A 12,669-nucleotide genomic window follows, 5' to 3' on the forward strand; every position below is an offset into this window, starting at 1 on the left:
AAAAGGAACAGAGCTCAGATCTGCACATAAGCAGACCAAGAGATAAATTCTATTTCATTTTGGCAGAGAAACCTGCTAGTAACTTGAGGTCTCCCTAGTTTGTCATAAGCTTGAAGGCTGAAAGTATTTTCCTGGTGCATTGCTTGGTTAGGAGATCTGACCCTTTCTCAGTATCAATACTACCACCCCCATGGTCTGGGTCATCTTCATCTCCCACCTGGATTGCTGTAGCAGCCTACAAACTGGTTTCCTGCCTCCACGCTTGCCTTTCTGTGATCAGCTGCAATGTACTAGCCAGGACAATCTATTTCAAATCTATGTCAAATTGGGCCATCTCTCCTTTCAAATCCCTCCACTGGATCCTTACTTTAGACTCAATGCCTAAGTCTGCAGGCATCACATCATTGTCCAATCTCCCACAGCCCTTGCCTCAGTGCCTACTACTCTCTCTTGAGTTTCACTCTGTTCCAGCCCCTGGAGTCTCTTTCTTGCTCCTCAGACAAATCAGGTGAGTTTCCACATTAAGGTTTTTGCACTTGCTGTTCCTACTGCCTGCAAAGCTCTTCCTCAATGCCTGCCTGAATCTTTGTTCAAATGCTCAAATTCTTTAAAGCAACCCACCCTCACACCTCATTTTGAAAAATGTCTTCTATCTACCACCCTTCTGCTCTATTTCTCTATTTTCTTATACCACCCATCACCTTCTACCTACCATATAATTCACTTAGGGTGTTTATTATTGATTGTTTACACCCTTCCACTAGAATTTAAGGTCCCTAAGGAGTCTTTGCTGGTGTCTACAAAGGTGCTGAACAACAGAAATACAACAAGAGCCACATAGGGATTTAAAGTTTTCTATTCGTAGATCCTTCACTAAAACAGTAAAAGGCAACAGGTAAAATTAATGTAAAAATCATATTTATATCATATGTAATCATAAAATATAAATCTCTAAAATATTTTTATTTCTATATGTGGCACTGGCCACACTTCAAGTTCTCAATAAGCGCTTATGGCTGATCACTCTGGTAATGGACAGTCCTGACCTGGAATAGTATAACACGTAGTAACTTCTAAGTATGTTGGTTCAATTTGCTGACATGCAATTTGTTGACAAAATGAATAAACGAGATTCTGGGGTGTCCTGTCTGAGGTTAGCTGTTCTGTGGAAATTAATCACTTGTTCTGTCCTCCTCTTGGCCCAGAATCTCAGTATGACAGACTCAGCAGTCTCTCTCCCTCTGTCACCTATCCCTCGTCATATCGTGCTTAGTAAGTCACTGCGAAAAGTCTCTCTTCTAAATCCCAAGCACAAGTAAATTCTTTAAATTCCCAAAAGACTTGCAATTGGTATCTTTCCTAGTGCCTGGAGCCCTCCTGTGAACATAATGAAAGGAGTGGACCCTCTTCATAAACAGAAATACATAAACAGACACACATACACACACACACACACAATGTCCACACAATTTTCAGGGGCTTCATGGAGCACTGATTAAGAACCATCATGACAGGTGGAGATAGCAGGTAGGCTTTTAGGAAGAGCACAGTTAAAATCACCCTCAAAGCTAGAATACTTCGACTTTTTTGGCCCCATAGGTGTAATAATGCCAAACTTGTAGAACTCTCAGCAACCTCATGCAATCAATCTTTTCCATTCCTACCTTCCACCTTCCCACCTGGGATTAAGTAAACTCACACACATTTTCCTCATTGTTTCTTAACTCTTCCCGTTCTCCCACACTTGATTTTGACTCCTTTCTTAAGTTTGCTAGTCCCTGCTTCTGTCTTTCAGATAATGGGCTAATATTTATAGATACATGTTTGAGAGTGTGTCCTCTTTTCATAATAAATGGTTTTCCAAAATATATATAAACTAGGGCAGGTGGCTGTTCATCACAGATGGTTACCTCTCTTCTAACAATGAGGTCTGTATTTTCTGCACTAATCTTCCTAACAGTGTATAAATTTGATTTGCATTTAACAACACTGCATATAGTGCCTGAGATCTGCAGCTACTTATGATTGACAAGTGTGGAATTTTTTATATATATATATATGAAATATATATATGAAATATATATATAAATATATATATATATATCTCCAGTGTATGTAACACACATGACTACTAAAAAGGGTACATTCTATTTTCTAAGGTAAATCTGCAGCAGACACTATCTGTGCCTCCCCAGTGTGCTCGGACCCTTACCAAGTCAAGGCCCATTCTTTACCTAAGGAGTTTTCCTTGTCACTGGGGCCTGTTTTGCCACATGGATAATAGGCTGAAAGTGTTGGAGAATCAACCCCCACCGGGAACATCCCTCCACACATAACTCACGCGATCTGCTATATAAATACGTGAGTGTGTAAATCCCTTGCCCATGAAGGGGGTAACGCTGAGCCGCCTGCCTTATCCTGTCTCCGAGAGTTTCCGGGAAGCATTAAGTTTCATTTACTCAGTGGTAGCTGACTCGCAACACACCCTCTCTTGGCTGCCTCCCCTTCCCTTTTACACCTCTCCAATCCTCTTTCAGCATTTCCTTGGGATCATCTTCCAGGAATTTACTTGCACTCAAATCTTTGTCTCAGATTCTATCTCTGTAGAAATCCAATCTAAGACACATCCTCAGCAAAAGTTCTCTCTGAAACAGTGGAACAAATGAAAATTATTTCAGTGGCCCAGAAATAAACACTGGAGTCAAGGAATGAATGTAAGTAATGAAATGAAATCTATTATATTTGATAAACTGATCATGTGTTCAGAATAATAATAATAATGATGACAAATAGTGACAAGGGAAACTATACGAGAATTTGCTATACAGCATTTGTAGAGAGAAAATTTTGCACTCCATTCAGTGAATGCATACATATGACAAACTCACTGTCAATGTTAGTTAAAAGAAGCAAATATAGCTTGCAATTCAACAGTAACTACTGAGGATAGAGTACAGGCAAAGTACAATGATAAGTGATACAATATAAAACAATAAGTGCTGTTTAATTTCACTGTGGTGTTATAATCAGTGTTAAATAATAAGAGCAGGTAACATTTTTTTCAGTGCCTATGATATATATAAAGGATATTACAAGTTTTATCTTATTTTATCTTCCCAATAAACATATAAGATAAAGAATTGCCTCCCCAATTCTTAAATAAGGAATGTTAACACATCCAAATTTAAAGAGCAAATAACCAGTAAAGTCAGGAAAACTATCCAGATGTATTTGACTCTGCTGTGGTTTGGCCACGTAGCATCCATTTTGCCTTCTGCTCACAGTTGCTTGGCAGTCCACCCCACTCCATTTGGTCCATGCGATAGGTGTGGTACCTTCGTGGGGAGAGCATGTGATGAGGTCTCAGCCTGTGATTGGCTCACAATCGATTGGCGTCAATGAGGTGCCATGGCACATTTGCTAGGACCTCTGGGAAAGGAACTCACATCTGTTCTGAAGGATTTAAAGCTGAGACAAAATGAATTTTGGAAGTGCTAAAGTCATATGCAAACACAAGGAGAACTAGATGCAGGTGAGAATTAGAAATTGGGCATGTAGTAACATCACCTGAGTGTCTTTCCTGAACTGAATATGGAACTATTTCTACTACCCTAGTACACCAGTTGCATGAGTAAATTATTATTTTTTTACTTCAGAATATTGTAGGGGTACAAATGTTGAGGTTACATATATTGCCTTTGCCCTGCCTGACTCAGAGCTACAGGTGTGTCCATTCCACAGACAGTGCACACCACACCCATTAGGTGTGAATATACCATCAAACTGATATTAATTACATGAATAAATTAATTCCGCTATGACAATCCAGTTTTCTTTCAGCTGATTAAGAAAGAAAAATGGCTGATACAGAGCTCTAAATTCACTTCCCATCACAGGCCTTGGCTTCCACAACTGCATGACTTCTTCAAAACATGCTGCCATGGTGTACACAATTCTGTGACCATTTTGTGAAGATGCTATTACTTTTACTTTTCTTTCTTTCTTTTAACACCACCTATGTGATTTTCCCTGTGTAGAAAACTATAGGTTCATGGTTTCTCATTCTTTACTTTCATAGATCTCTTTACCAGACAATGCAAACTCATTTTCCATTCTAGTAGTTTTTAATGAAAAGGATTAAATTACTACAACCTGATTACTATAGCTTCTGCCCTTACCCTCATACAGTCTATCCTCAAACGTAGCAGCCAGAGTAATTTTGTTTTGAAAAAATGACAACAAAATGAGATATCACTTCACACTCAGTAACGTGGCTTTTTAAATTGTAGATGGGCAATAGCAGGTGTTGGTGAACATGTGGAGAAACTGATGGTGGGAATGTAAAATAACGCAGCCACTGTAGAAAATAATTGGTGATTCTTCAAAGAGTTACATATAAAAATGACCATAGACTCAGCAATTTCACTCTTAGGTGTATACCCAAAAGAACTGAAAATGAGTACTGAAACGAATAGCATGCACACAAATAATACACATGAACAGTATTACACTACTGTGAACAGTAGTATCATTCACAATAACAAAATGCTGAAAACTGATGAATGGATCAACCAATAAGTGAATTAAAAAATCGTCTTATGTATAGCATAGAATTTTATTCACCCATAAAAAGAATGAAGCACTGATACCTGCTACAGTGTGGGTGAACTTTGAAAACATTCTTCTTACTGAAAGAGACCAGACACAAAAGGCCACATGTTTCGTGATTCGATTTATATGAAATAACCAGAATAAGTAAATCCATACAGACAGAAAGCATATTTGTGTGTGCCAGGGCCTGGGGGAGGGCGCATGGGGAGTGACTGCTGAATTGGGACAGGGGACTTTTTGTGGTATGATGAAAATATTTGGAAACTTGATATGGATGATTATTGCACAACTGTGTGAATGTACAAAAAGCCACGGAATTGTTCACTTTAAAATGGCTAATTTATACTGTGTGGATTTCACCTCAATTTTTTTTAAAGTGGGAAGAAATGGCAGTTCAAATCGCTCATCTTGTCAGACCCTCCAATGACTCCCTGTTTCACTCAGAGTGAGTGACAAAGTCTTTGCCATGCCCCGCACAATCTAGTCATCTGTTACTCCTCAGAGATACTTGCGTTCAACTCTCACTCTTTTTCCTTTCACGCTGGCCTCCTTGCTCTTCCCTAAACACTCATGTCTTCTCTCTCCTGCTCCTCAGGGCCTGTGAACATGCTGTTCCCTTTTCTGGAATGTTCTCCCTTCTGATATCTGCTTGGCTCACTTGTTCTCCTCCTTTGAGAATCTGCTCAGCTGTCACTTTTAAAGCAAGGCTTTCTCTGACCAAAATACTGAAATTATTAATATATACCCCTACTCAAAGCATCAAATACTCATCTCTGCCTTTATTTTCCTGGAGCTCTTATCACCATCCAGCACTATATTTTGTGCATTTTATTTACTTCCTGTTCCGAGAAGCAAGGTCCTTGGGGACAGGGGTCTCTGTTTGGTTTCCCATCTTCTCCCCAATGCCTGTGCCACTGTAGCTCTCTAGTCATTCTACAAATGTTTACCAGCTTCCTTCTAGCTCTATGTTCTGTGAACCAGATGCACTAGTGAGAGACTCGGATTCAAAGCTGAGTTACATGGGGAAGAAGGCAAAAGTGTCACTTGTGTGTTTGGTTCTGGAGTTGGCAGCAGAGGCAGCACCTTCCTGGCCACAACGCAGGCCATGGCTACCTTCAGAGCCCAGTACTGTGACTTCCTGAGTGCTGGAAATAATGTTTGTTTCTTCAGCCTTAATTAAGCCCCTTGCTTAATTAAGACGAGATTCTGTTTCCTTCAGATGAGAGCCTTGACTGACACAGCATGACATAGGTGGAAGAAAGCCATGAAGTTATTCTGCATTAAATAAATAAGCTTCTCTATTTCTCAACCAGGCAAATAACTTACATCGCACAAATGCTTACTTCTTTGAAAAAAAAAAAAAGATTATTTGGTGCAGGGAATTGCTATTCCTAGCATCCTAGCACTTCTAGGTTTTAAATGTATTATTTTAAAAATAAAATCTGCTAAGTTATTAAAACATTTACCCCCAAATTGAATAATTTACTTGTTTGTACTGGACTAATAGAGTGGTTACTCATACATGGGGCCATTTAGTTAGTTCTAAATGTTCTTTCCCTATAATTATGTATCAGTCAAGTATTGTTGCCTAACCAACAACCAGGTCGTCTTAGCGCTACCAATGAGCAGTTGTTCCTCACATGCCTGTGGGTCAGCTGGCTAGTGGTTGGAGAATCCAGGGAAAGAGCATCTGAATGACTCTACAACATGCTGTAGGCCTGGCTGAGCTGGACTCCTTACTCAGGTATGCTCCAGGTGAAGGGGTAACTATTGCCCTGGAGAAGGTCTTCTCATTTGACTGCAGAGGAGCTCCTAAGGTCTGGTAGGCTCAGAACTGACCACTGTCACACTGCCACATTGCACTGGCCAAAGCAAGTCCCATGGTACAGCTAAAGGTCTAGAGGTGGGAAGTACACTCCACCTTGTTAGGAAGAATTGCAAAGTTCCATGGCAACAAACAATGATTCAAGAAGAAATAAAAGAAATTGAGCCCAAGAACTCAATCTACCACACCATCTCCAGTCTCCTGAAGGAGGAGATTCAGAGCAATCAGACTCTAATTTTACTATTAGTTTTATTATTATTAATTTTAAATAATGGGGAGGATACATTTTATAGCTTTGTTTCAAAACATGAACAATCAAAATACACTTCATTATTTGTGAGCTTAGTTTTTATAAGCCATTTACATGTACATTTTAAGGAAATAGATAGAAATTCCAAATACAACCAGGGAGTACATTTCCTTTCTCTTTAATGAATGAACACCTTTCCCTAGCATGTAGGTCAAGTCGAATTCTAAGTCTTTCCCTTTCAGGAAGGCACAGAAGATAACCATAAATTTATAAAATGTGACATTTCTATCAAGCCCCAAGCTGTTGGCTAATTACGTTCCACTGCACTTAAAAGAAAAACAGGAGATGTCAGGTTGGTGTAAAGATGAGCACAAAATTGTCCTTAGTACTTCACTGATCATTATAAATACCATGCATGGTATCAAATTACTCAGAAAAGAGAAAGCAAATCCTTCTAAAAGTCATATTTCCAATTTTCTTTTCAATTTCATTTTGGAGTAAATTTGGACACAGGCTTATTCAAAAGATGACATTTTCTTTCAGCACACCTTTTCTGTACAAAAATATGTATAATGGATCTACTGGTAGCATTAGAGACCATTAAGCTACAGAAGCATGAAATCAACTAGAAATTATTATTTTAATTCTATGCACTTGTGCATAACAAGATGAACACTGTGCCAAATAAACCGTCATCAGGACTCTACCTAGTATTCTACATACTAATGGGGCTTGAAGTTTAAAATACAGATGTGCAGGGGTGCAGCCAAAGAGATACACTCAAAATCAAATGAGTAGTTGCCTATCTCCAGAGAATTATCAGCCACTGAACTAAGAACTCAGGCAAAACATATGCCACCCTTCTACTGTCACTTGGCTTTTATCCTTGGTGATGTAACCAAACTAACCTGACCTGGTTTTCTAAGGACATAATATATGAAATACTCAAGAAGCACTGTTGTCCATCAAGAGATGATTTTCCTCATACAAACACACACACACATACACACACCCACACACACAACTAATGATATATGCTATATCCATAAAAAAGGTAACTGACCAAAGGTACTAATTTATTTCAGCTTATGGAAGCATAACTGAATTTTGACATTCATTTCCTTCTACATTTTTTCCGCAAAGTAATCTCACTTTCCAATGAGTTATTTGCTGAGATGAGTGACAATTTAAAGTGAGAGGATGGTGAAGAGCAGCAAAGTTATTATATCTTTTTTACTCTTGCACCTCCTGGAGAAAGGAGGTTGAGTGTGGGAAGTAAGGAGAATGGATGGAGAAGGAAAATGTTGTGGCACTTACCACAAAGCACCTGTTAAAAGTAAGACATGTTTATCTTTGGTCTTGTTTCACTTTTGGAAATCATAAACACAACAGAACTAGAAAGGGGTTTAGAAGATATCTCCTCCTCCATTCTTTTGCTCTATGGTAAGACCACAGAGAAACAAGCAGGGGAGTGATTGAGAAAAACGGCAATTCTGCCATTTTTCCATCCACAATCTGGAAAATCCTTGGTTTAAACAAAAAGTGTTTTGTGTCACTTACAGAATGTTTTAGAAAACCTGCATTTCTGATATCCCCCATTCTATAAATAAAATCTTGCAATGAAGCAGGTAGATTAAGACTATAAGATTATGAGATAATTGTTAATTATTTTTTCTTTTTTTGCCAAGATAACGAATCCACTTAATTCCTCCTTCTTAAGATTATTATGAGGAAAGGAACGAAGGAAAGAAAGAAGAAAGGAAAGAAAGAAAGAAGGAATGCAGTCGGGGGCATTTTTTTTTAATATTACCATTAGTAATTGTGATTGAGAAAAATTATTGTCTTGTCTTTCACCAAGTTGTAGTTCTTAGGACAGGCAACATATGTTCCAAAAAATAACCTGAAAATATGTGCATTTCCCAGTTCAAGTTTCTTAAAGGTTATGTAAATTTTCTCCAAGACATCCACTTTGCTAAAACTTATTCTGAATCATTTTATTTGGGGAAATAAGAGATTGTGGTGATATGATTCTAGGTCCTCTAGAAAGGATGTTCAATGAGCTTCTGCCTCATTTTTCGGCATTTCAAGTACCGATTCTCAGTAGAAAGCGCTAAATTAAAATTAGAATCCTATAAATTTTGCCAAATAATAACAAAGGGATGTGTGATCTTCCTGTTAATGATAGCAAGCACTACGGAGTTCCCATCTGAATTAAAGTGTGGCAGGTGGGATGTGTTCCACTGAATCATAACGATGTTTCTAAAAACTAAACTTTTCCAAAGTTATAACTCATAAGACTATGAAAGTAAACTTCCTGAGCTGTAATTTTGAGGAATTAAATCACATAGTTACAGAATATTATTGCAAACCTTATAGCAAAATCAGATTTTACATTAATATCCTTAAATTCACTGATTAAACCTATTTCTCTTTTTTCTGGAATGTATGAAAATTGTGTAGGTTTGTTTGTTTTAAGATGAAATACGTCAAGCTTGAATTTGCAAATGTCTTTCAGTTTTATATTTCTGTTCATTGCTTTTTTAAAAAAATTGTGCTTATATTTTGCCCAAGCCCTCAAACTTATTTATAGTGCTATTCATTATGTATTAGAAGCTATCTAAATCATACTTAAGATTTTCAAATGCCTGATCTAAAATAAGAAATCACATTTAGAGACACAAAAGAGAATTTTTTAATAGCTTACCAAGCTAAGAAAACCCAATAACCAAAAACCTTCTGATACATCCCAGAAACTCAGTGTGTCAAATATCAGGATAGTTTTCTATTTCTATTTGCAAATAAATGATAGGGATCACAGTTAATCCTTGCTGTAGTGATTGTATCCTTGACTTCATCAGTTATAAGAAAGCTAGGGAGAAAACCAGAAGCAGCCAAAAAAGGGCCTGGAATTGGTTGGAAGAGACTTTCTCTGCTATAGTTTTAGGATAAATGCTGAATTATAAGTGAACTTGGGAAACTTTGCAAGGTACTAACTGTAAGTCCCACGCTGTGCAGTCTGGCTGTGCAAAGGAAAATCCCCTTTGAAGAGATTAGCGGAGGTGGTTTGTATGTGATCACAGCAGCTGAGATGATGTGTGACTTTTGCCTAGCTTAAAGTGGATTAGCAAGACTTAAAAGATGGAAAATTGTTTTGTGCGAAGCTCGCCATGCTTTTGGAAACATACATAAATGAAATCACAGTCCTATGAATTTAAATCTGATTTTTATTAGTTCAATGTAGTGAAAATCTCCTTCTAAAAGTTTAAACAAAAAAAGGATTGTGGCTTGCCAAAGCTCACATCAGCTAATGATTGTTATGCATTTGAAAACAATTTCTTAGGGTTTTGGTTTTTTTTTTTTGATAGGCTTCAGATTCATCCACAGGGATATCACTTTGTGTTCTGAGCATTAGTATGTTGAAATAGACAGAACATTGGGTAAGAAATAAAAATAATCAGATTCTGTTCTGTTTCCAACTCAGCCACTGACTATCCAGGTGACTTGATAAAATACTTAACCTTTGTCAGCGTTTGTACTCTTATCTATAAAAGGAAATAATATGCACCCCATAGCCTTTGCAGTTTTGCAGAGTGTATCCAATTATATTGTGTATCTGAGAGAGCTTTAAAAGCAATGAAGTATTGTTTAAGTTTCCATTATTACTATTATGCACATCTTTGATTGCAACCATTGGTAACTTTTGTTAATATCACATAAGAAACCAATCATTGTATGATTTCCCTGAAAACTCTCTTAAGCCATAATAAATAGAGGAAGACTAAGGATGACTTCTATAAGACAGAACAGATCATTGAAGTGGTTGTATGTTGTTTTACTCCCTTTCTCCCACCAGCAAAATTTACTATTCCATCTCACCAAATAATTTAGGTTGCTTGTAAGCCTTCAGACTTCACTTCATTTTTCACAAATATAAGAAAATAAAAGCAACACTATATGTTTAATAGTGACCCATGAAGTCTATATCTCCTCACCAGAAATAAACAGTGTTATAAAAGAGCAAGAGTGTCCACGGGCGGGGATTTGTCTTACTTTACTTTGCTATGGGCCTCCAATGTGCAGCATTTGGCGTTCTCGTCTCTATCAAAATTTACGAAAAGGAAGATACTTCTCAGGAAGCTATCAAAGTTATTAAGATTATAAATAAGAGTCAACCATCTGTTTTTATATCCTCTTTTTCTTCATTGACTTTTGAGAGGTGCTTAGAGAAAGAAGTATTTTCGAGCTCTGACATTTTTGTGAAAAACAAAGAGACCTATTGGCCAATTACTGGGACATTCTATCTTTGGTAAAAGATTCATCTTCTCAGTAAAATAAAATAAAAAATGAAATACATTGCAAAGGAAGTTTAATGGATAAAACAGAATACAGCAAATAATAGAAAAAGTGGCACATCACTCAATGACTGACCACCCTCTAAAATTATAAACTTTTGAACCTGGTACAGATTTGTACTTTATAGACATTTATAACAGTTACAAAGTAGAAACTATTAAGAATTTATATAGTCACAATAGAGGAATGATTATGTGGAAGTATGGCATGAAATCTAAGCAGGAAAATAATACACACCACATTCATCCTTTTCATTCACTATCTCAGCTAATCATTTAATTCTAATAAATTTGGGTCTGTTTTTCTAATTACAGGACAAGTATTTAGGGAAATTAAGTAACAGCTGAAATTTGACTTCCAGAAATCTAAATCCAAAGCCTATTCAGACTCTCATAGAACACATGATGGCAAAACAAAGAAATTGATCATTTTTAGCAACAAAAAAATAGCCTATAAGTATTGTTAATAGAACACATTTTGACATGTTAAAATGCAAAAGTATAAGGCCATAATAGCCTTGTGCAGGGGCAGTATTGTAGCCAATGAAATTTATCCGTGGCGTGATTATTGATAATTGAAAACTTTTCCCAATACCCACCACATAACGACTTGAAATATAGTCGGCATTGGTAATTTTTGACAATCTCTACAGAGACCGAAAAAAAAAAATAAGGCCATAATAAAAAATAAGAATATTGGGATGTACAAATGACATATGGTATTCTTGAAATAATATAGTACATTTCACTGCTGGTCAGGCCTTTGTTGATACAGTTTGTCTAGTTCTGAACATACAGCCAATCTAGAATTATTAGATAACTGCTGGAAATCTACAACTCCAGTGAGGAAGGTCATAACAATCTGAAAGATGAAACTTGTATAGTGAATATTTAAACAAGGTCCACCCATTCATATAATATCTATTACTAAGTATAACACCCACCGGACCATTGTGAGACAGGCAAAACACCTTGTCAAAAAGGTGAGAAAGCAGTAATATTTCTTTTTTAACAGACTTGCACATGAAAAAAAGGAATCCCGTTTTTAATGCCCACATGACTCTGATAATGATTTAGCAGATTGGAAAAATAAAAAGACAGACATCAGATAACAATGATATCCTTACAGCATGTGGTTCTGAAGACAGATTCCTAGGATTACGTATTAAATGAGTCAAATAAATTTACTTTTGTGTCTAAGATAGTCTACATTGTGAGAGGATTCGGAAGTTCTACAAACCTTGAGGATTAAATTTTAAAATGTCCTGCTAATAAGAATTTTTTTTAAAAGAATGGATAAATGTAATATGTTGCTTGCAAATGTCATAAAATAAATACATTTGCTCTAGTGAGCAAATCTAAGATGATTTGCTACCATATTACAATGTAATAAGATAGGAACTGCTTAGCATACAATGTATTACCATGAGAACAGAAGCAAAAGAATATACAAAAATATTTTTTGAAAGAAAACCAATGGATGACAGGAAGAAATAGATTAATGATGATTGTACTGATATTTTCCACACTGTAAGAATAAACACCTCTCATCTTTGTAGTTTAAGGGAATAAAACTAAAAGGGAAAAAATACAAGGAGTAAATAATAGCTACCAGAATACTAAAACCTCCA

The 12,669-nt window shown here is 36.7% G+C and overlaps 1 non-coding gene across 1 annotated transcript; it reads left to right on the forward strand.

The window, feature by feature from the left end:
* Window positions 1-11,552: 11,552 nt before the first annotated feature.
* Window positions 11,553-11,694, forward strand: LOC123623726. Its single transcript, XR_006730004.1, has one exon. It is a non-coding gene; the product is annotated as a U4 spliceosomal RNA (small nuclear RNA).
* The last annotated feature ends 975 nt before the right edge of the window (window positions 11,695-12,669 follow it).

This window comes from Lemur catta, chromosome 18 (assembly GCF_020740605.2).
Source record: "Lemur catta isolate mLemCat1 chromosome 18, mLemCat1.pri, whole genome shotgun sequence".
Taxonomy (NCBI): Eukaryota; Metazoa; Chordata; class Mammalia; order Primates; family Lemuridae; genus Lemur; species Lemur catta.